The sequence below is a fragment of the Cydia fagiglandana genome, chromosome Z (genome assembly GCF_963556715.1).
Source record: "Cydia fagiglandana chromosome Z, ilCydFagi1.1, whole genome shotgun sequence".
Classification (NCBI taxonomy): domain Eukaryota; kingdom Metazoa; phylum Arthropoda; class Insecta; order Lepidoptera; family Tortricidae; genus Cydia; species Cydia fagiglandana.
Genome location: NC_085959.1, coordinates 27,409,225 through 27,435,103, shown reverse-complemented (window position 1 = coordinate 27,435,103; position 25,879 = coordinate 27,409,225). Strand labels below are relative to the sequence as shown.

Below are 25,879 nucleotides of genomic sequence, written 5' to 3'. Positions count from 1 at the left end.
GGCCAACATAATAATAACCCTCAATAATTAAGTATGCAATGCAAGCACGTATTATACGATCACGATCTAGACATTTTATTTAATAAGTAATATTTTTTTTCCTTCTGTTGTTATTTCCAAGTTACAAGACAGTGAATATGGTATCGATGCATTCAGTGTAATGCCCTGAACACAAATATATGAGATGACAAGCGTGAAAGTGATGGGTTTAGTTGCTGTGACATCATAAAGTCTGCAGTACAAACATTTTTTTATAACATACCTTGTGGGGTCCCAAATAAAATGGCTTTGTGAGTAGAGTGAGACTTTGTGTATTTTCCCGGTGTGTACCCGCCGGCGCCCATCTCTTCATGCAGGCATTTTAACGTAGCTTAACATATGCTTAGGACGATTTCAAAACGGAGAAATAGAACTCTCGCTGCACGCGAATACGTAGTTGCGTGCTCTCTGTTACACTCACCTACGGCGTGTACGTGTGACAGAGAGCACACAATGTATTCGCGGGCAGCGATTGTTTGATTAGTGCAGTAATCTTTATATAGAACGCTTAGCTCGGTTGGCAGATAGAAAAGAATATGATGAAAGGCCACTCCTTTATCAAATCCTACGAGCTCCTAAATGGCTGTTTGAAGTCTCGAAATAAAGCTTATTTGCATTTATGTTATGTTAAAGTTAAAAGCAGTTGGATTTCAGTTTTATAAAATGGCACATTTAGCTTCTTTATGAGTTTTATGCCTCTAGACTTATTATTTGGATTTTAATGTTACAGACGGTATACATATTTTGGTAGGTTTTGGCGAAAGTCTATTGTATTAACAAATAAGATTGTAAATTCTAAAATCTTACGTGTCTGTAAGGGTCGTAGTTCTAACCTAACCCATATTTCTGATAGCAGTTCGGTTCTGTGAGGATCGCATTTCTAACCTCACCCAATTTTCTAGTAGCATTTCGTTTCTATAAGAGTCGCAGTTCTATCATAACCTGTTCTGATAGCGCTTCGTTTCTGTGAGGATCGCAGATATGGGGTTATCCATTAATTACGTCACACGTTTAGGGGGAAGGAGGGGGTCAAGAAAATGTGACATATTGTGACATGGGGGAGGGGGGAGACACAAACTTTGTGACGTCACTTTAACTTCATCAGTAACCGAACATTTATTTAAATTATTTTATTCGCTATACATTTAAATAACAAGTTTTTAAAACGATAATCGTTTTTATTCGTTTAATTTTCTGTCCTAAGCAGTTTTGGGTTATAAAATTACTAATATTTATATCGTCAAAAATATTTTGATAAAATGCTTAGGTACTTACTTAATTCGATTTGGCGATTTTGTAGAAAAAATGTGACGTCACACTAGGGGGGAGGGGTTTGCCAAATGTGACCAAGTGTGACAAGGAGGGGGGGAGGGGTCAAAAAACCTAGAAATTCGAGTGAAGTAATTAATGGATGACCCCTATAACATAACTTAACCCACTTTTCTAGTAGCATTTCGTTTCTTTTACGATCGCAGTTCTAACGTACGAGTAACCTAACCCACTTTTCTAGTAGCATTTCGTTTCTATGACGATAGCAGTTCTAACGTAACCCACTTTTCTATTAGTATTTCTTTTCTTTAAGGGTCATAGTTCTAACCTAAGTAACCTTACCCACTTTTCTAGTTGCAGTTCGGTTCTGTAAGGATCGCAGTTCTAACCTAACCTAACCCATTTTTCTAGTAGCTTTCTTTTCTGTGAGGGTCACGCGTGACTGAATTGAGGATTGGATCGGGCGAGCGCGGCGCGTGCGGTGCGATGTACGGGGGATTGAGCGGGGGAGGGGGGGGCTTCTAGTAATTTAGACATCTTTTTACTTTATTTAATAATAGTTACACATTTTTTGGTACACAAATTAATAGTGGGTTATTTAGGTGAAAATATCGCATTAATTGCTTATCAAGAATTGGTGATTCATTATGATATTTCGTGGTGTTTGAATACAATTTGAAGTGCAGTTGTAATCAAAACAGCTGGTACTTCATGAAAGTTTGATACTTCTTCGAGTGCTTATTTTGAGTCCCGTGCAAGCGAAAGATTTTATAATAAATCTAATTAAGAATATTACGCTTGCAAGGGACTCAAAAGCGTATGAAATGTAATAGCTTTGATCTCATGGTGTGCATACAACTTTTCACTCCTTCCTCCTTCTTCATCACTTATTCACTCATGTTTTCTTTAAGACATTCTAACGATTAAGTTTAAATACCGCAATCAAACACAAAAACAAAACGTATTAAATTTCAGTAAAGTAATATGGAACTAACGAACATAATACAGTAACTTTATACATTTCGCGTTTGCGTTAAACCCGGTAGTTCTGAGTTTTTGAGGACGTGTTTATGATGTTGGCTTGTTTTTTTATTTTATTTATTTGGGGCATCAACAGCAATACAAAAAGTACATAATACATAGCACAGTGAGCAAAATACAAAGCCAATAACAGATGTCCACAATAATACAGCTAACATGCAACAACTAAGTGGAAACAACACAAAAAAAAAGTTAAGAAAAAAGAAGGAAGGAAAAATACATTTCACAAAGTAGGTGCATGGGCTTGCGTAACGTGTGTGTGTGTTTACGTGCACGTGTTTGTGTTCGTGTTTATTTTCATTAATTAATTACTATTAAGAATTCATATTCGTACGTGATTTGGAACGTTGCCTGCTAATGTGTTTCGGGGGTCTATCATAATTGAATAGAGAGTCAGACGTCTACTTCTTGTATAGAATTAATTCGTTTCCACGTGGTCGGTGTATTAGTTGATTTTTCCGGGACAAATCACCATTTCACTTCAACAGTTAGAACAAGGGTACTTGGCTGCTTGAATACAGTGACCAATATTCGATTTTGTTTATTTATTATAGGATCTTGCATGGGATCTTCATAGGTACCTACTGCTCTAATTAGCAGTAGGTACAGTCAGCCAAGAAAGTGGTCTACCACTTTTCGACTCTATCATCTGATTGATAGACTCGAAAAGTGGTAAACCACTTTCTTGGCTGACCGTACCTGTAAAATTGCTTGCGAGTCACTACTCTGTCACTAGTTTACTCAGAAAATTAAACATATGATGATATTGTTTTGATCGAGAACGCCGATGCAATAATTCGGCCACCTCCGTCGCTTTAACAACACCGGAGATAACATTCTCCTTCCTTATTACCAGCCAGAGCCGCGCCGCGCCGCGCTCCTCCACCGCTAACTAACGCTTATTAAACTTCAACAACGCTCCTGCTCCTGCTGATCACTTCACCATCTTGTTTGCTCTTTAAACTTAGATTAATCGTTGGCTCTATTTTGTTATCGTAGCGTAAAACAGACTTGAATCAAGAGTTTGCTTTGAATAAAAACACAGTATTATTTCTCTCAATGATTTTCTCAGTGTCTAGTTCCTAAAGTGAACTTAAATCATAATGTTTTTGATATAATTTGTAATTATCGTTTATGTAATTAATTAATCATTTAGTTATAAGCTTATAAGTGGCGTTCCATGGAAATCCACATTTTATTTTTCGTTTGAAGTCAATGAGTAACGGGTTGGCTTAAAGTAATGAGAATTTTTGTTTTCGGACATAAAGACAAAAAGACAATGGCCATGGATTTCTGGATGTTATATTGAAGAACTATGCAATATCCAACATTAGAACCAAATTCAAGAATGAAGTAATTGGCCTCCCTTGTGTTAGTTTACGTAACATGCTTCTGACCGTTTGCTTTTCACTTTGGACAAACTACCAAGTACTCTCTGACTGATCGTTTTGTAATTACACGGTAAAATTTATTTTATTCTATAATATTTTTGCCTACTATCGCAATATACATATCAGAGTATATAATATTTGCCAAAATTCTTCGATTGATTTAAGTCTTGGGGATATTCTAGGGTTGGAAACGTTTAGTCGTTTTTCCGCGAGAGCCTAAAACCAGTTAAAAACGTCATTGCATACATTTTACCATAATATGATACATAAACAATTTTCTCTAAATATCAATCAGTTGCAGATTTCATGAAAATGTTAATCAGTTAGCAATTGTGAATGATGGCATGATATAGATAACAAGCTAATATGCCGAAATAATTAAAATTAACGGCAATAAAACAGTTATGGAATGTAAATAAAACGTTGTCCAAAGCATGACGCAGAGGGTTTGAACACAGTTATGAGAAATCGGATGTGGGAGATGTTATAGTATATATAATGTTTTCTTGTAATTTAAAATATGCTCTTGTTTGTCACTGTAAAATTTCGAAAACCCACAGCTATTGTCTTTTTTTTTATATTTCCGAAAACGAAAATTCTCATTACTTTAAGCCAACCCGTTACTTCAGAAAATAAATACAACCCCACCGAATTTGGACTTGTTGTAACTTGTAACTTAATGCCTTTACCTTATACTTGCTTTAAAATGTACTTGCTTGCTTTAAAAAACTTTTTCATAATATTTATTAGGTACAGTCGCCATTAGATATCAATGAAACGGCCGCAGGTGATCGCAAATATCAGAATCAGAACCTGCCTCTATTGTCAAGAGAATCATTAGATGCGTATTCAGATATTTTTACCACCTTGGTCGCTACGATATATCTGATAATATTAATTTCTTAATGCAAACAATATAAAACTAATACGCCTGCGATTATAAATAAATTTGTAGTAAATATGGAAAAAAGGGACCTACTTTGATTTAGTATAGACATGTTTTTTTCATATCTTTTTTCGGCTTTTAACAATTACTAGAATTCTTACTAGTCATTTATCATCAGGGAAAGCAATTAATTATATCTTATAATTATTTACTTAAAATTATTTGCTTTCCCTTACCACCTTTCTAGACACTTTAGCTCCCAACTTTTTTAAAGTCCAAAATAAGCAAATGCTCTTGTCATGTACTTACGTCGCACGTACTTCATCTACTCAAACTAAATTTTCTTAGTTTACGTTTTTTCAGCTTAATTTACCGAAGAGGATGGAGATTGATTATAGCAAAAAAATATGATATTTGATACCTCCCAGCATCCTGTTCAATTGAGTTTAATATTGGTTGGGACGGGCTCTTTATATTTGTCGCGTAGATCTTACAAAAGGATTTGCTATCCCCCAACCTACGGTCGCCGCGAGGATTTCCCGTGTCACCATTGGCATAGCCTGGGCTTAATGTACAAACCCAGATTAATGAAATGTGCCTGTTGGCAGAAGTCGTTGTTCCAGCTTTATGCGGTTTTAATGTTTATTTTTGTCAGATACTAAATCATCATTTTATAGTGAATGTAAATTGGCATTTTAACAATAAGAATTATTGAATTCATTATTCTAAAACACAAAAACAGCGAATCTTACCGGCATTAAATTCTAGATGGATCGATATTTCGCCGCCCATAAGAAGCCTTTGATATGAAAATTTCATCGCATCATTCATTACTTTACAATTTAATACCCACTGGGCTCTAATGTGAAAACTCTGGCAAACTAATTGTTTTAAAAAGAACCATAGGATCAAATTGTGATTTTCATACGCCCCTATGTGTAAATTTCATCGTAATCGCTAGAGCTGTTTTTGATTAATTATTAAAAAAATGTATGCAATTGTAGGTATCTGAAAAAATATATTTGCTTCTACTGTAACCGCAGAAATTCATAGTGGTATTCTAGATTCTATTACTACCTATATGGACAATCTAAGATTAACGCGCGGTCGGAAATCAGAAGGGCTTTATCAGGTGAAAATTAAATATTGATTATAGTCACAGGGCGGACACGCCATACATCGAAAATCATTTGCGTTTATATGTGTGCACGGCACGTCTGTACACGCGTCATTGTGTGAGTAAGTGGCTTAGGGCTGACTCGTGCGGCTCGCGGGGAAGGCGAAGCCGAGGTTAGCCGAGGCCGGCCGAAGGACACGACGAGCGGCCCGCTGCGTTGCATAATTCGACCGAAATACGTAAAAAAACAAAATATAGGTTTATGTTTAACAAAATATAGGTTTATGTTTTATTTCGCTCCAATTGTTGAATTGGCTTTGTCAGTTTATAGTCCTGCACGTACTTGGACTTTCAACACGCCATTATTAAATGTACCTTATTGTTGATGCCTATTGATTATTTTATATAACATACATAATTATTTCTTAAATTCTTAAAATTAAATTAAAAATCAAACGCGAATGTCCCGCGACCAACAAGTTCTTTTTTTGTGAAAAGAGTGTTAAACTAAAAATAAAACATTTACGAGGAATATCTGTGTAGAAGGTCTAGTTACCTTAGGTACTTTAAATAATAAATGTTGACTTAACATTCACAAATTCAACGAACGGGTTTTAATTCATATGATATTATTATTTTTACGCAAAAGTATAGCCTTATTTACTGATACATATTTCGTCTCTTTGGAAAACTATATTATTATTCATTTCTACAATAAGTAGGTATCCATACTACCCGTACATCACACAATACACCGGCATTTTGAACGTTGCGTCATCGCGTCGCGGCGTCGCTAGCCGAACTGAGCGTACGTCAGGAGTCCGTCAGAACTTAGTCGCGGGGCGAGGTAATCCGAGTCGGGGCGGGGCGGTGCGTGTCCGTTCTGTATGATAATACTATTACTTATTCTGTGTTATAGTAGAACGCAGTTTATTTGAATACTCTTTATTAGTAGTTATTTAGTATTTTGGAAATTAACTTGTATCCGCTCAAGAATGTACGAGTTCATACCCTTAAAAATAACGGAGTTCAAAATAATTTTATGGCAAAAATGTCATTTTTGTCAATAAGCTTTTACCTCTGATTGTATTTTTCTTTCAACATGCAACTAAAGCCGACCACTGACTAACAGGCCGCCGGACGATATCGGCCTGTCAGTTAGAACAAAAATTGGACAGTTCTGAACAACTGACAGGCCGATATCGTCCGGCGGACTGTTAGTCAGTGGTCGGCTTAAATACTCACCGAGACAATTCAAATACCCCCAAACCACAATTAATTTGCGTAGTTTTATCAGAGTTCCCATGGCCACTTCCTGTCTCCATCATCAGATCAGCTCCATGTCATCATAGTGCTTTGTCATCCGATTTACATATCGGCACTACTTTGAAATAAACCCGTATCTTATGTTGTCAGGCAATAGTAGATTGTTAACCAAGGGTTGAAAGGCACCCATTTCTGTCGAGGTAGTTTGGCGCTCGAACGCAGTGAGAGCGCCAATAGTCCGAGACAGAAATGGTGCCTTTCACCCGAGTTAAACACTCTACTTTTCATATCGAATGCGAGGAAACCACCTTATGAAATCGAGTAAATAGAATTCAACGAAAGAAATCAAGAATAATTTGTTTTTAATAATTCACTTACATAATTTTTTATAAAAAAAAGGATCAACGTGGGATAAGTAAAATTAAACAATTAACAATTGTTCCAGGCGACGAAATAAAGACACTATTTTTCCATTTTGTTTCCACCCAGTTGTTCGTGGGACGGGGACGCAGAGGAGTACACCACTTTTCTGCACTAGAGCATAAACGTATCACTTTCTGCGCACCTTTTAGAACAACAACGACCCACTTTCAGAGCATGAGATATGAAAAAGAAAAATGTGGTATCTCTGTATGGGATGTACGAACATCGGCTAGCAATGTCTAACGTGCAAAGGTAAGAATTACTTTAAAGACCTTTAAAAAGCAGAAGAATCCAAAATAGAGCCCTAAACTGGCCGCATGCGTGAAACCACGGGTGAGAAAATTTTATAATAGCCTATTGTGCCGAAAATCTTCGGGCATTATTATTTACGACAAAACTTACGTAACATTTTACTATAAAATGTTTCCAGGTGACCAATTTTACACTGTAAGAGGAAACCAGGATGTCGTTAATGCTGAAAGTAAATTTTCGTCGAAAAATTCAGCAAAAAAACAATAATTTGGCGGGCCACTTGTGTTGTGAGTGCGGGAAGTTGTCCAAGCCATTTGCCTCCACATAAACAAAGAAGGCCGATACCTTCCTCTCGGAGTGCCCAAATCACCGCTTGTTACCCATGGTCCGTACAAGCATGATGGTCTTGTTTTGGCCAGATTTAGCATCTATACACTAGTCCAAGACTACGTTATCTTGGTATAGAGACAGCGAAGTTAAATATGTGTCTAGTTAACGAATTCGTTGAACGACCTGGAAGCCAGGCCAATCGACACTTTTTGGGCTCTTACTAAGGCATAACTCCGAAAAAATATTAAGCTTGCAGATTCTCGAGGCCTTCTAAAATACTGGTTGCACGTCTCCAAAGTCATCAGAAATAAATCTGTGCTGAAGCGTATGTCGAGGGATCGATCCAAAGTGCGATTTCTGGCTTACGGTTGACGATGTCAGACGTATGGTAGCTGAATTTGTTGCAAAATAAGTAGAAATTTAATACTGACAAAGAAGTGATTATAAAACTTAAGAAAAATGTTGTTTTATATCAGTTGGACCTTGTGCTTATACTTTCTGGAACACCCGATACTTACAGTTACTGCCTTTCAACATTGAGTAGCGGTGTGAGATACAAAATTTATTTAAAGTAGTGCCTATATGTAGGTAGGTACTTATGTAAAATTTCAGTTCAATCGGCAATTAATGTCAGGAAATGAATGATCAAAAAACGTTGTAGAGGGAAATGCTAGGAACACAATTTTTGACTCCGTAACTTTGTTTGGACTAGTTAGGAGGTGAACATATCAAAAGTCCCCGGCTGTAGCCCCGGTGCTGCGGGGTAGAGGGGGGTAAGAAGGTCGAATTTTTCGGTTTTTCATCGATATCTTGGAAACTTTGCCTCTTAGTGACATGACTACTAAGACAAACCGAAAGCTGATAAAATTAGTTACAAGTTTTATCCAGTCAAGTTTTTCGATATCTTGAATAGTTTTTGAGATACCCGCTCTTGAAAGTTTATTTAGGAATTTTAATTTTATCTTGATATCTACATCAGTGATGCTGTTAGGCCATGTTTGGTATCATTTTCGTATAAATCGGGGGTGCTGAATTCATTTATGGTATCACATTAACACTATTCCGAAGTAAAACCAAAATTTAAAATATAAAATTTTTTATATCCCTCTTCACGCTTAAACCGCTAAACCAATTTCGTTGAAATTTGGTATAGAAATAGTTTCAGTCTCGACACAGGACATAGGATAGTTTTTATAACCAAAAGCATATTTTGAGGGTGTGAAAAGTGGGGTGGAAGTTTGTATGGGGAGTCAATAACCGCTGAACTGGTTTAGATGAAATTTAGGATGGTATACATCTGTCATTTAGATGAAAATGATACCAAATATGACTTCAAACTTTACCTTAAGCAGTATTAATCTCAGGAATTCAGTTTCGTTGACGAAGTTGAATTCCCCCCATTCTCCATTTCACAACTTTAAAGGATGATTATTGAGATAAAAAGTATCTTATGTCTTGTCTTGGGACTCTAAATATATGTATACCAAATTTTAATCAAATCGGTTGAGCGGTTTAAGCGTGAAGAGGAATTTAATAAAAAGGTATTTGTTTAAAGTTTATATGTTTTTTCTTAGGAATGGTGTCAATGTGATACCAAAAATGAATTCAGCACCCCCGATTTATACGAAAATGATACCAAACACGGCCTAGCAGCTTCACTAATGTAGATATCAAGATAAAATTGAAAGCCCTAAATAAACTTTCAAGAGCGGGTATCTCAAAAACTATTCAAGATATTCAAAAACTTGACGGAATAAAACTTGTAACAAATTTTATCAGCTTTTGGTTTGTCTTAGTAGTCATGTCGCTAAGACGCAAAGTTTCCAAGATATAAGTGAAAATCCGAAAAATGAGACCTTCTTTCCCCCCTCTACTCCCCAGCACCGGGGCTATGGCCGGGGACTTTTGATATGTTCACCTCCTAACTAGTCCAAACAAAGTTACGTAGTCAAAAATTGTGTTCCTAGCATTTCCCTCTATACTTTCTTATTGCTTGGCCTAAATCGGGAAGTGGGTCAAATTTACCTAACAAACATACGTTTAAAAGGGCAAGTTAAATAATAGCTTGTAAAAATACGGTGTACTTACCTATATTGGCGCAAACGCAAGAAAACCTTGTTTTAGTTTTTAACCGACTTCCAAATCCCAAAGGAGGAGGTTATCAATTCGGTTGTATGTTTTTTTTTTTTTATGTTTGTTACTCCATATCTCCGTCATTACTGGACCGATTTTGAAAATTATGTTTTTGATTGTATGTATATGCATACAGATTGGTCCCGTTTTTGTCAAAATCCAGTTCTGATGATGGGATCCATGAGGAATCGAGGGAACTCCTCAAATCTTAAAGGCATACATATGGTGATTTTTGTGTTTTTATCAACAAATCAAGCATATACATTCAAAAACGTGACATTTGATGAAGTGGAACTGCTGATGATGATCAGAACGGAACTCTTCAACGACGCATAGTTCACCTTTGGCGATTTGTCGTCTTCGTTATATTTGTTAAGCAAGTTAAGTTTTTAAGCCACAATTTTGTCAAGCTTGAGTTCTGATGATGGGATCCATGAGAAATCGAGGGAACTCCTCAAATTTTAAAGGCATGCGTATAGAGATTTTTGTATTTTCATCAGAAAATCAAGCATTTTCATTAAAAACTGTCGCATTTGATGAAGTGGAACTGGTGATGATGATCAGAACAGAACTCTTCAACGACGCATAGTACATGTTTGGTGATTTCGAATTTCGATTTTGACTTGGACTGGGACCCGGACTCATACCCGGATCCGGTTCGGACCCGAACTCGGACTCGGACTCGGACCCGGACTCGGACCCGGACTCGGACCCGGACCCGGACCCGGACCTGGACTTGGACCGGGACTCGGACCCGGACTCTGACTCAGAGACCCGGACCTTGACCCGGAAAACCACTATGATACCTGTGTGGGTATGATGATGCCAAACCCCTCCCGCTCAAACTCCCGTACACCGCACCGCATGCGCCGTTAAGTGGGTTAGGTTAGGTTTGAACTGCGATCCTCACAGAACCGAACAAAAGTGGGTTAGGTTTGGTTAGAACTGCGAGTCTTACAGAAACGAAATGCTACTAGAAAAGTGGGTTTGATTAGGTTCGAACTGCGATCCTCACAGAACCGAACTGCTATCAGAGAAGTGGGTTAGGTTAGGCTAGATAACTACGACCCTTACGGAAACGAAATGCTACTAGAAAGTAGGTACTGGTTTTACCTCCTTTTCTACATAGTGCACCATCTACCATAATCTTTCACCGGGCCCCATAGAAGTCGGTTTTTTTTCTTAAAAATTATTCAGCATGTTAACGACCCCAAACACAAATCCAGTCATGTAAAGGCTTTTTTAAAGCAATAAAAGTCTAGGTTTTTGAGTGGCAATTAAAAACAAATTTCAACATAGTGTTATCTCGACATAATCGACATGGCTTGGTAGTTATGCTTTTATAAAAAGGAAACAAAGGTGTCTAATAAACATAAAGGCTGCTACTTTTTTTATACCTCTATTGGATTACGTTTCGATAGAAAGTTTACAATAGAGCACGTACTAACAACATAAGCTATACAGCTTTTGTGTTCTGATTCGACTACTTGATAAAGGGTCAGAGGAACTGATTTCAATCAAATTTTATGTTTTGTACATTTTTGTAACCTGCTGTCTCTATGAGTTTTCTTAATTTATTCACTGGTATTTAACTGATCACCAGATATAGTTAAATTTAACATCAAAAAATAATTTTTACCACCACAAATGATCACCAAAATTAATACTCCATTTTAATGTGAAATTATGAACATTTTTTTACATTTTACTTTTCCTTTTAAAGCAAATAACACCAAATTAATCATTTTTAACCCAAAAATAGTATAGTACGAGATCCCGGAATATGGTTGACCTTCACCAATACCTCTGACGGATGAAACTTATATTTTATGAAAGAAAATATGTTCCAGAACATGGCTATTTCTAATAAATTTTATCTTATTTTATTTAGTATTAGTTTTTAGTTTTAATTTAGTTTTATTTTATAGATAAGTTAGTTTATTTTCATTTTTAATATTTGTATCTACCTTATCAATAAACATTTTCAATTATAACTAATTCAATTATATAATTTTTTGTATTTTTTTTTGTAAATTTTCACAGATTTGCCTGACGAAAGAAATAAGTCTCAATGGAAAGTATACAACTTGTACAACATAAATCAACAAGGTTGCCTATCTTTTTCCGGTCACTATTATGTGGTTGCCGAGTTTAAAGAGGTGATTTCGATAATTGCACTCAATCTGTCTGACGCTTGAATTATACATCAAAATGATGGTAATTTTATTGCAATTACAATGGTATAGGGTCGCTAGACTTTTAAATAAAATAAGAAGAAAAAAAATGTTACTTTTTTTTTCGCTTCAACCCTATACTCATAGTATGACAAGTCGTTGGATATGAATAAAATATAAGTATCATCCGTCAGACGTATTGGTGAAGGTCGACCATATATCCGGGATCTTAGACCAGTAAATGATCTCCAAAGGGTCCGGCCGGACCGCCATACCAAAATCGCCCCTGGCTGAATGAATTTGAGATATTGTTATGCACGATTCCTTCTTCCTCGCGTTATCCCGGCATTTCGCCACGGCTCATGAGAGCCTGGGGTCCGCTTGACAACTAATCCCATGATTTGACGTAGGCACTAGTTTTGACGAAAGCGACTGCCATCTGACCTTCCAACCCAGAGAGGGTAAACTAGGCCTTATTGGAATTAGTCCGGTTTCCTCACGATGTTTTCCTTCACCGAAAAGCGACTGGTAAATATCAAATGATATTTCGTACATAAGTTCCGAAAAACTCATTGGTACGAGCCGGGGTTTGAACCCGCGAACCTCCAGATTGCAAGTCGCACGCTCTCACCGCTAGGCCACCAGCGCTTCTATATTTGATTTCAGATGTTATTTTATTTTATGTATCCCTAATATATCTACATATAAAATATCCAAAGAACAAGTCAATCGTATACGTGGTTTTAAAGAAAAAAAAACAAAGGGTAATTTTTTTTTGCAAACGGTAATCATTTAAGGCATAATATTCACCAAAAGTATATGTAATAATAAAACAAAAACCGGGCAAGTGCGAGTCGGACTCGCGCACGAAGGGTTCCGTACCATAAAGCAAAAAAAAAAAAACCGAAAAAAATGCAAAATGAAAACGGTCACCCATCCAAGTACTGACCACGCCCGACGTTGCTTAACTTTGCTGATTTCTGAATAGGCCAAGAAATAAGAAGTTATAGAGGGAAATGCTAGGAACACAATTTTTGACTCCGTAACTTTGTTTGGACTAGTTAGGAGGTGAACATATCAAAAGTCCCCGGCCGTAGCCCCGGTGCTGGGGGGGAGAGGGGGAAAAGAAGGTCTCATTTTTCGGTTTTTCACTAATATCTTGGAAACTTTGCGTCTTAGCGACATGACTACTGAGACAAACCAAAAGCTGATAAAATTTTTTACAAGTTTTATTCAGTCAAGTTTTTCGATATCTTGAATAGTTTTTGAGATATCCGCTCTTGAAAGTTTATTTAGGGCTTTCAATTTTATCTTGATATCTACATTAGTGAAGCTGCTAGGCCGTGTTTGGTATCATTTTCGTATAAATGGGGGGTGTTAAATTCATTTTTGGTATCACATTGACACCATTCCTTAGAAAAAACATATAAACTTTAAACAAATACCTTTTTTTTTAAATTCCTCTTCACGCTTAAACCGCTCAACCGATTTAATTGTAATTTGGTATACAGATATTTCGAGTCCCAAGACAGGACATAAGATACTTTTTATCTCAATAATCATCCTTTAAAGTTGTGAAATGGAGTATGGGGCGAATTCAACTTCGTCGACGAAACTGAATTCCTGAGGTAAATACTGCTTAAGGTAAAGTTTGAAGTCATGTTAGGTATCATTTTCATCTAAATCACAGATGTATACCATCCTAAATTTCACCTAAACCGGTTCAGCGGTTATTGACTCCTCATACAAACTTCCACCCCACTTTTCACATCCTCAAAAGATGCTTTTGGTTATAAAAACCATCCTATGTCCTGTGTCGAGACTGAAACTATTTCTATACCAAATTTCAACGAAATTGGTTCAGTGGTTTAAGCGTGAAGAGGGATTTTTAAAAATATATTTTTTTTAATTTTGGTTTTACTTCGGAATAGTGCCAATGTGATACCATAAATGAATTCAGCACCCCCGATTTATACGAAAATGATACCAAGCATGGCCTAACAGCATCACTGATGTAGATATCAAGATAAAATTAAAATCCCTAAATAAACTTTCAAGAGCGGGTATCTCAAAAACTATTCAAGATATCGAAAAACTTGACTAGATAAAACTTGTAACTAATTTTATGAGCTTTCGGTTTGTCTTAGTAGTCATGTCGCTAAGATGCAAAGTTTCCAAGATATCAATGAAAAACCGAAAAATTCGACCTTCTTACCCCCCTCTACCCCGCAGCACCGGGGCTACAGCCGGGGACTTTTGATATGTTTACCTCCTAACTAGTCTTAACAAAGTTACGGAGTCAAAAATTGTGTTCCTAGCATTTCCCTCTACAACGTTTTTTGAGTATTCATTTCCTGACCTAGAAATCTTTATTTTATTCTGTTTTTAGTATTTGTTGTTATAGCGGCAACAGAAATACATCATCTGTGAAAATTTCAACTGTCTAGCTATCACGGTTCGTGAGATACAGCCTGGTGACAGACAGACGGACGGACGGACGGACAGCGAAGTCTTAGTAATAGGGTCCCGTTTTACCCTTTGGGTACGGAACCCTAAAAATTGCCTCGGGTAAAAATGGGTCACTTTATGCCCTTGTTGTACAATCTACTATTTCAGGCTAAGTCAACAACGACCCATATTCTTAATATTGAACTTCGCTCTCATTTCACATTGTTGATGGGATTCCATTATTCGCTTACCACCTAACGTGCGAGGGCGAGGAGCTATAAGGGGATCATTAAAAAACTAAACCCGATAAAATAAACCTCATGAACTTGTATAAAAAATTGTGGAGCTTGGTATTTTGCCAGGGTTATTGGTAATTCCTTCTGACCCATCGCGTCACAATACATTGATTTGTGACATTTAAAGTTCACTCTGGTATTTGCATGGGTAAAGACGGGGCTCTTTGCCGATCCGTGACTTCTTTGTCATTCTAAAATTTCAAATCATTAAATATGTGTATATACAAATTTACCTATAAGTAGGTAAACAAAGGCTAAAAGTAAGGAAAAATATCGGCTGTATCATACATTTTGGCTGGTCTGATGTTGATATCTTCTACGCTTGAGTATTTTTTTTACGCAAATTTGGGGTTTGTCCCTTAGTGATTTTTGGTCGGTTAAATTTTTATGAGTTTATGCTTTCGACAAATTTTGATAAAAAATGGTGATAAATAATAGTTCCGTATTCTGTATATAGGCCATTTGTTTTTGTTAAAGTAAACGTCCTAATGGTCGACATGCTAATGCCCAATAGATGACACCCTGCTGTCACCAAGAACGTCCCATTTTTCGGTTTATCACCTAGGTACATCTTGAAAACTACGTCTTAGCGGCATGACTACAGGTACTTACTTAGACAAACCTAAAGCTGATAAAATTTGCTACAAGATCAATTTTGACAAGTTTTTCGATACCTTGAATAGTTTTCGGGATATCCTCTCTTGAAAGTTTATTTGACGCTTTCAATTTTATCTTGATGTCTACATCACTGAAGCTACTAGGTCGTGTTTGGTATAGTTTTCGTATAAATCAGGATTGCTGAATTCATTTATGGTATCACACACATTTCTTTAACAATTACAGTCGACAAGTAGAAAATATAAGTTAAAACTTAACTCACTTTCACTCGACAAGTCACTTTCGTTTTAACATTAAACCATTATATATAACGTAATAAGGTAACCTATACCTATTATTGAATGGGTACGAACGAACTTGTATTATTGAATGAATATCAAGGAAAAGGCGGAGGCCGCGGAGAACTTTGATTAAAATTGCTCCACCGAAAAGAGTGTCAACTCTAAATTACTTATATGAAAAAAACAGCATTTGTTAATTACAGTCAATTTATCTTTTATTTTGTTAGTCAAAAGTTAAAATTTGCAAAAATAACACTTTCTTTTGTAACTGAGTTATTGTTACGCGGGGATGTTAATGAACACAATCGCGCGGTCGTGGCTTCAGATTTGCGTTGCCTAATTAGTCGGCGTTTGCGCCAGTCCCGCTGCATGCTACAGCGTTTCAAAGGATTCGCCGTTCATTACGTGCAGTAGAGTAGTATCCACGCAAAGTAAACTATCCCTCTTGTGCTAGCAAATTCGAATCCATTGTTTAATCCAAATCATTAATGTTGTTGGCCAGTTCACAGTTGATGTGTTCGTAGCATGGGAGCGTTATCTACGCTTAAAGACAGTCACGGAAAAGACAGTTGCGGGCAGAGCGCGATGCTCTGTTCGCGGAAGGCGCGATAAGATCGCGTGAGAGGAGGGCAAGCGGTGCGGGTGCGCTCCTCCCCATGCCGATGAACTCCATTCCACCGGACGATTCGTCACGCTGCGTTAATGTTCCCGTGGCACGCCATTCTTTACTATCTTTAGCGCCTTAGCTTGCTTTAGCGATACCAATTTGTCAATATTCTCTTCCTGTAGTTAGCTTTCTTACCTTCTTGATTGAAGTTAAGGCGAGGATTTTGCTCCGACATGTGCATGGACATATTGTCATGAACAATGCTAACGCAATGTATTAAGCCCGTCACAGATATCGGCAGATACCGTAAGATACGGGGCATCTTACGATATCTTTTTCTCAAAAATGGACGGCAAAGTCGACTTTACCGTCTAAAAAATAGGTCGCGAAGTGCGTAGTTTATGGTCAGTCAAAAATTGAAAAGTTAAAAACATTGCAGTCTCGATTTTGGGACTGCAATGTTGCATACAAATTCCATTATTTGTCGTGTTCCAAACTTTTTAAAAGTTGAAATGGCCATATCAAATGAAGGCACAGGCCTATTAAACAGCCAAACAGATGATTAGTACCGCGACTATTTAGCTGTCTCAAATAGGATGGCGCATTTTCGGCAGAAAAATACACTTCTATTTTTATATTAAGAAAATAAAAAGGCGGCAAGGGCTTTTTTCTGTGAAAATATATACGTAAGAACGTTGCTTTTGTACAATATTTCTATGATATTTATATTTCTTGCACCATTTTTGAGAAAAGCACTATATATGACTCGGCTGGAAGGCTACTTGCTGGCTTCGGATTCAATTAAACGGACTCCCAAGGTCGTCCGTTTAAAACGAATCCTCAGCCTGCAAGTAGCTACTTCCGAGCCTCGACAATAATGTACTATTACGTACTATTTGTCAGAGTCAAATAGTCAATACACGAAGCTGTTATAAATATATAAGATACCTTAAGATGTTATAGCTCGTTATGTTACTATAATATTTTGGTATATTTCGTCTCTCTCACAATGTAGGTGCTAGACAGAGAGCGATGATTCTTAGCGATACTCTTAAGATATCTGTCGGTACCTTACGGTATCTGCCGATATATTATCGCCCCGTCTGTGACGAGGTTTATTATTGTATTTTTTGTTAACTACCTATGATTAATGACCTCTACTAAAAGCCAAAATTTTAAAGTGTAGATACTAGGTTAAATGGGGTACCATTTGAAAGAGCTTTAATTGGGCATTTCAAAACATTCCTTTTTATAGTAAAAAAATGATTTATGAAGGAAAATGTGATAAAAAATACCATATGCAGTTGTGCACTGGATAAGTTTTGCAAATATGAAACCAAGAGGTGGCCTAACACATATACTTGTTAAAACCATATTTCCATAGATTTTCTTCAGAGGGTAGTGTTTGAGGGGTGTGAGGTTAGGGTTTGAGGGGTTGGGGCTTGATGGGTCCGGATTTGTGGGGCTGGGGGGTTGAGGGGACGTTGAATTAATGGGTCGGGGACTGAGGGTTCTGGGGTTGTGGGAGTTGAGGGGTTTTGGAATGGTAGTTGAGGTTTCGGTTGTTGGGAGTTATAAGTTGTGGGATTAAGAGTTAAGCAATGTGGGGCTGAGGGATCGGGGAGTTGAGAGATAAGCGTGGTGCCGTCGACTTAAAACATAAGGCAATGCATATGATTATAATATTAGCTATAAAAAAAATGATATGACATGCACTGCGTGCAATTTTAAAGATATTGTAAATTATGTGTGAATTGTTAGAAGTGGCATTTAATTAATCCTGTTGTATATACTTCGGAGAACATTTTAAAACCATTACCCATAGGTTTTTAACACTCACAAGTGAAATATCTTAAAACTAAACATTAAAATTTTGTATGGGTATGATAAAATTCGTAAAATCATTGAAAAACTTCATTTGGCATCAATAACTCGATACTGACAGTAATATATACCTTATACTATAACTGAAAACGCCACAACATGTGGAACCGTGAATGGGAATAACTACGAGTATATACAGGGTGGAAAGATAAGTCGGGCCCTGGAGAGAAACTACCTTAAATCCTTAAGCTAGCTCATTTTACTTACAGGAAACATTCCTTTATTTTTAAAAAGAAACAAAACTGCATTCAAAGATTTTCTAAAACTCGCTTACCTCGCCCGGGACTCGAACCGACTAAAAATTCCAAAAAATAAAATCTCGCAATTTTATTCTACTAGTGGATACAGTTAATGTTAATGATAACATTTCTCCAAGAAACATTAGGTCTTACACTCGTCTGTCCTACAAAATTTCCATTAAATCGAATACTTAGTACTTAAATTTTTTTTAGACAAGCCAAATTGAAGAAAAATAGAAAAATACTTTGAATGCAGTTTTATTTCTTTTTAAAAATAAAGGAATGTTTCCTTTAAGTAAAATGAGCTAGCTTAAGGATTTAAGGTAGTTCCTCCTCCAGGGCCCGACTTATCTTTCCACCCTGTATAGTTATTTACGATACAAGTGCGGAAAAGAGGAAATTGGAAACGAGTGGCGATAAATTGAAGCGCGACCAAAGGGAGTGTTTTAAATCGACACGAGTTGCGAATTACCTATTCGTACGTGTATCGTACGTTTTACAGTAAGCCCTTTAAACTTTTGACACCGCACGAAAAGTGCTATCTTACGCACTAGAGCGTAAAATAGGACCATTCGACTGTAATAGTACATTTCGATGCTGGTGCGGAAAGTATGTTATTACTTCACGAGTACCGAGATATCTTCGATCTCTCTATCTCTATCGAGATAGACTCGGGACGAGTGAAAAATGACATTTCCGCATGTGTATCGAACGACGTTTTTAATATAATTGTGTTTGCTCAGAGCAAGAGATTTCCTTTAGCAGGATTGGTCCTTAGGACCCAAAGATGGATTTAAGAAGTGGAGCCACCCAGATTTTTGATACAGGGGGGGGGGGGGGGGGGGTTAAGCGTCTGCGACGTTTGAGGTTAATAATTCTTTAAGTTTAGGTTCTAAGTCACGTTTAGTATCATTTTCAACTAAATCAAATATGTAGACATAGATTTCATCGAAATCGGTTCAGAAAGCGTTTATTGATTTCCCATAGAATCCTACACCTTACCTTTCATTTTTAAGGTCTTTTTTTGGAATAAAAACTATCCTACGTTCTTCCCTGGGACTCAAACGATCTCTATACCAAATTTCATCTAAATCGGTTCAGCGGTTATTGAATCCACATACAAATTTCCTCCTCCCTTTTCACATCCTTATCGAGATTAGCAGTATGCTATGTTTTTCCCTGGGACTCAAACTATCTCTGTACCAAATTTTAACTAAATTCGTTCAGCAGTTTAAGCGTGAAGATTTTTTTCATATTTTATGTGTTTTTACTTCGGAATGGTGTCATTATGATATCAGAAATGAATTCGGCACCCCCGATTTATACGGAAACGATACCAAACTTGACCTAGTAGATACAGATATCAAGATCAAGTTGAGAGCCCCCCCCCCCCCTAAAAATTTACATCAAAAATCTCGGTGGTTCCACTTCTTGAATCCATCCCTGGGTTCTAAGGACCAATCCTGCCAAAGGAAATCTCTTGTTCATGCAACGCCGTATATTAGTTCCAGCGCCATCCGCCAATACAGTTGCGCAAAAATATGAAAAACAACAAGTAAGAATTCTAAACTTACTTATATTTAGGTTTTTCAGGCAGATCACTCTCATTTGCAATTGCAGCCTTTTCACAAATGTCTGGCGGTGTTAAAAATTTAAAAATCAATTTCTAACTCTGTTTCACTCATAAGCAACTTTTTGAAAAGGTAAGATAACTTAAACTTAAGATTGGAAAACTAAGTCGTTGTAAAGCTGACCACTGACTAACAGTCCGCCAGACGATATCGGCCGGTCAGTTGTTCGGAACTGTCAAATTTTTGTTCTAACTGACAGGCCGATATCGTCCGGCGGCCTGTTAGTCAGTGGGCTGCTTTAGTTCGATCTTTCGCAGGGAAAATTTTTGACATTTGAAGAGGTGTTTTTTTAGCTTTTATTCGACTATTGAACTTCAATGAAAGTTAGTTTTTTCAAATGCATGTAAGACATAAGACATCATTTATATAAGACATAATCAATTGTAAATATAAAACAATGTATTATTATTACCTAAGTATCGTTATGTACGATGATTTGTTTATCGTATATTTATAAAAATAATATCGAATGTTGCCTTCTCATAAGAAAAACGCCTCTTCTTTGACAGACATTTGGCAGCTATTTTGGCAGCTAGGAAATAAAGGTAGTGGACCCCGCAGTAATTCCTCCTCTGCCAGAAAAAACTTTACAGTATGATAAAGTATCAATAAATAAAAAGTATTGTTTAAATTTGTAAAGAATAATAATAATAGTATTTAAGTAAATACCTAAAGTCTTCAATCGTTATTATCTTTTTACGGAAAAAAGCTCCGTTCAAACTTTCGTCTTCACCGGACATATTCATGTAACGTATTGCAACAATATACGAAATATAAAAAAGAAATATCCCAGCAGAAATACCAATAACTTATTTGGTAAAATAATTTTGGACGGAGGAATTACTCGGTTAAATATATAAACAGATTTGTATTTTTACGTATAAATACCTAACTTAGGAGTGTTTTTAGGGTTCCGTACCTCAAAAGAAAAAAATACGGAACCCTTATAGGATCACTCGTGCGTCTGTCTGTCACATATGCCTATTTTCTCGGAAACTCCTCGACCAATTAAGTTGAAATTTTGTACACATACGTAAATTAGTAACCCAAAGATGGACATGTTTATTTTTATAATTTTAAAATACATAGGTTCGAAGTTATTTAAGAAAATAGGCAGCCAAAAAATTATCATGGCTCCTGTATCTCCGAAACTACCAATCTAAAATATTGAAAAAAAAAAATACACAAAATAGTTCTTTACCCATAGATGACAGAAAAACCTATTAGAAATGTGCAGTCAAGCGTGAGTCGGAATTATGTACTGAAACCAAGAAACGTGAGTCTGACTCGCACTTGGTCGGTTTTTTTTGGATATGTTAGTTTCGGCTCATACTATACAATAACAAAGCAAAATTTCATCGACTGAGAAATTAATGCATGGGTCTCCACTCTCCATACAACAACTTGCTTCGTTTCCTACACTATAAAGGGTGTAACGAAAAAAACTCTAAATATCAAATGAAAAATTGATGCAATTAATTGAAGGGTTTTTGGATTTTAGGATTACTAGAATATAAAGCTACTTTTAATTTAAAAAATTGTCAGTTTTTATTATCATTATATTTTCTGTAGGAGTGATAGGCATCTTTTTCCTAGCGCATTCAGTGACAGCTATTTACGGACCCGTTTTTCATATTTGCCTACACCATCCCAACACATGCTGGATATGTCAAAGTTTTTTGCCTGTTTTATCCTTCTCTTTTAATACACTCTTGATTTGAACCCTTTAATAGCCGAGAGAACGGCACTGCAGGACGTATGGTGGTCTTACTTTGCTCATCGTCTATAAAAAAAATTGACTTTTTGTACGAAGGAAATTGTATGCTTTTTGACTTGGCCTAGAAATGAATAACGCTAATTTTCGGTTACTTTAGCTATCCTAACGTTTAAACGAATCGAAATACTATGTATTTTATTGATAGTTCGTTTCACTTTAGTCGAATATTTACCCCAATTTTTCACGATAAATATGACGCATGCGGGGGCGGGCGCAAATTCTATTAACAATATTTCTGATGGGTCACTTGTTCCTAGAGGTCTGCCGCGTCGAGAACTCTGTTGTTCAAGAGACAAAATACTAAATTAGTTGATTATTATCAAATGTACGAATCTTCGAGGTTATTTTAAGTGTATCGAAAGCAAGCATGGAGTATGTTGAAAAATTTCTTGCCATTTGGAAAAGACCAAATTTCAGTGATCTCTTCTATTGAGCGGTGTAACGTCGCATTGTGTAAAACCAGAATTATTTGCACTAAAATATATAATCTAATAATAGGACTTTTAAATGCGATAAGAAAGTCGTAGTCATCATGCTTAGAAATAAAATTACAACCGTTTGAAATTTACAGTTTTTTTTCGGCACAGGCTTTATTCCGTTCAAATCAGACAACTTATTGAGAACGGAATTTTCAATATTAAGAAATAATATATAACTTTTTGAGCAACTGTATTAAAAATACATATCGGGCTAGTTGCACCAACAACAGTTAACAGACTTATCACGCAGCAGAGATCTATGAAATCCCCCATCTAATAAAATTTAGCGAACGCTGTAACGGTGACAGACGGTTTGGTGCAACCGACCCTTACTTACTGTTTATAAATGAATTACATTACATCAAATAAATTTGCAACTGTAGATGCCATCAGCTGCCGGTCATGGCCATTTTGGTCTAAAAAATATTCGTGTTTGTCATTACTTTTTTTAATAGTGTAAATAAAGATACGCGGGACACAACTGGAATTTATGTACTATATTACGGAAATCAACGAAAGGCACAAAACGATGTCGTCAAGCGCAGTGCGTCAGCGACTCGGCGACCGATACCGTACGAAGACACATAAAATATATGTGTTCACCTTATAGCGGTACGGTACCGGTAGTAAGAAACGCGGACGCGTCTAGCCCCCGCGTGTAAATGGCTTCAGTTAATTAAGTTTAATCAGAGCCGTGACGTGCCGCGCGGCCGACGACCATCTGCCGGTCGATGGACGCCCACTTATTTAGTTACAAGTTCATGATAATCTCGTTTTAGGAAATATGATACTCTCGTGTATTCTGTGTCTGTAAACTATATATTTATAAAATTAGGTATGTGATTAGGCCTTTTTCTATTATAGAATAGAAATAGAATTTCATTTCTATTCTATTAATGTGTCGTCGTTATTTTCGTTGAGTATAAAATTTAAAACGATTATTTAAACATTTTAAACTATTCAAAATAATTTCACGGAGATACCTTTTTACAAAGGACTCCACTAAATTTAATGTTAAACAAAATATGGTATGGACTTAATAATGACAATTTTGTAATTACCAAATCTATAGTTTGGGTGTGGATTTGTGGAGATTGACTCCAGACAGGTAACAGAGTTGCGTTAAAAGTGACTTATTGCCGTAACATACGTATACAGGGTGTCCCAGAATTCGACGTCAAGCCGTAAACGGATGATAGACCAAGTCATAACAGTTATCATAAAAATACAAAAAAAAATCCAACTCATGCTCTTTAAAAATTATGGTCACTTTAAAAATTCACTAAAAAATCCACACCCTGTAATTATTCAAGATTTTTTTTTAATAGCCTATTTGAGTGTCCCACTGCTGGGCAAAGGCCTCTCCCCTTAATCTCCACGACTCCCGATTTGGTGCTTCCTCCGGCCAGTTGTTCAGGAAACTGTCCAGGTCATCTCGCCATCTCCGTTTGGGCCTACCGCGGCCACGTCCCTCTACCGGCATCCATTTGGTGGCTAAGCTAGCCCACCTCTCCGGATGCATGCGGTAGATGTGACCGGCCCAGTCCCATTTGAGCCTAGCGGTTTTCTCGCCTACGTCAGCAATGCGGGTTTTGAAGCGCAGCGTGGTGTTTCTTATGCGATCAGTTAGTTTGACACCTAGAATACTGCGCTCCATGGCGCGTTGGCAAACCTTCAGTTTGGACTTCTGAATCTCTGTGAGTGACCAAGTTTGAGCGCCGTAGGTTAGAACAGGCAGAATACACATGTCAACGAGTTTGCGCTTCAGTGACATAGGAAGGTCGCCCTTCATCAGCTCCTTCATGGACCAGTAGCTCGACGAAATAATGAAATTAATATTAATTGTATTGGCAGCGTAACCAGAATTGATTTTAAATAACTTGCTGCCTCTGCCGCCAAGTCAAAGACGAAGTATGTATGTGATTGCTTATGGCAATTTTATTATTTGAGAAACTAAGAAAAATGGCTTGCAATTTATTAGAAACAGTTTTGTGGCAAGAAATGAAAGTAACTACAAAATCGTCAACACTGTGGAAATTATAGTTATTTACTCCATGCATAAAGCAATGATGTATGTGAAACATGATATCAACATGAAAGACTATGTAAACTTATGTGACGAATACTACAGTCACATACGAGGCGAAAAAATCAAAGATACATGAAAATATACGGGTAGTAAAAATACACGAATCGTGTAAAACATACGCGTGATAAAGATAGGTACTTGTTAGTTATAGGTATTTCGGGTGTAGTGTACTTTTTTCTTTGAATAAAACTTCGGTTTCGTGGATTTTTTATTTTATTTATTTCATTGCATGTTTGAGAAAAGCACTCCACATACCACATACATACCTCGGCGGGAAATGGGGTTGCCCGCCTCAGACCTATCCGTCTATATGTCTTCGGCCGGCAGCCCCTTTCGTCCCGGGCTCTGTAGTAATGTACTATTACAGACTTAACAATAGACAAAGTATTAGCAGTTCGGGGCCAGCTACAAATCGAAAGATATACTTAAAGTATCAAAATATTACTAGAGGATCAACTTTATTAAATTACTAGGGCATCATGACGAATCTAATGAGGTATCACACGTATTTTTAGGAGTATTATCTCTATTTTTCACCGTTTTCAGGATCTCGAACAGACTAGTACCTCCAGGTATATAGCCGAATATCACCGTGGAAACAGTTTGACACTTCTATTTCTAATATTTATATGTATTTTATATGTATTTTATATGTGAGTTTGAATTCCGTGCGATACTATCAATACTAGAAAAAATAAAATAAAAAATAAAGCGTTTATTCACAAGCTTACTTACATTTAGATACAATACATTCTTCTGCCAAACCACAGAGCGGTTTGTTGGCAGACGAGGCTCCTATTATAATTACATAGTTTAATATGCAAGTACTAGGTAGTTTATTTATATGTAACTTAAACTTATCTACTTAACCCTTTAGCGCATGCGTAGCCCAATATGGCATTTACAATTTAAAAAACTATTGATAGCTATTAAAGTTCATTTTTAAACAAATACTTTTTATTTATGGTATGAAGTTAAGGGGTCAACTCTATGGTCTGAGCGTACAAAATAAAAACTTAGTGTATGGTTTACATAGGTTGCACTTGATCTTTTATCTTATTTAATAGAAAACTACTTAATTTATTTTTAAATGTTTGTTTTGTCATCCTTGTGGTCTTTAAATCCGACGGTAGTTCGTTATAGATCTTAGGGACTAAATATTTCCTACATCTCTGGCCATAATAATTCGTAAAACTAGGTACCAGCAAT

At 36.7% G+C, this 25,879-nt stretch overlaps 1 protein-coding gene across 4 annotated transcripts in view; it reads left to right on the top strand.

Annotated features, from left to right (window-relative positions):
• LOC134678794 (maternal protein pumilio) overlaps positions 1-25,879 on the top strand; it is a 354,476-nt gene that overhangs the window by 134,612 nt on the left and 193,985 nt on the right. The gene's annotated exons all lie outside the window — the stretch shown is intronic.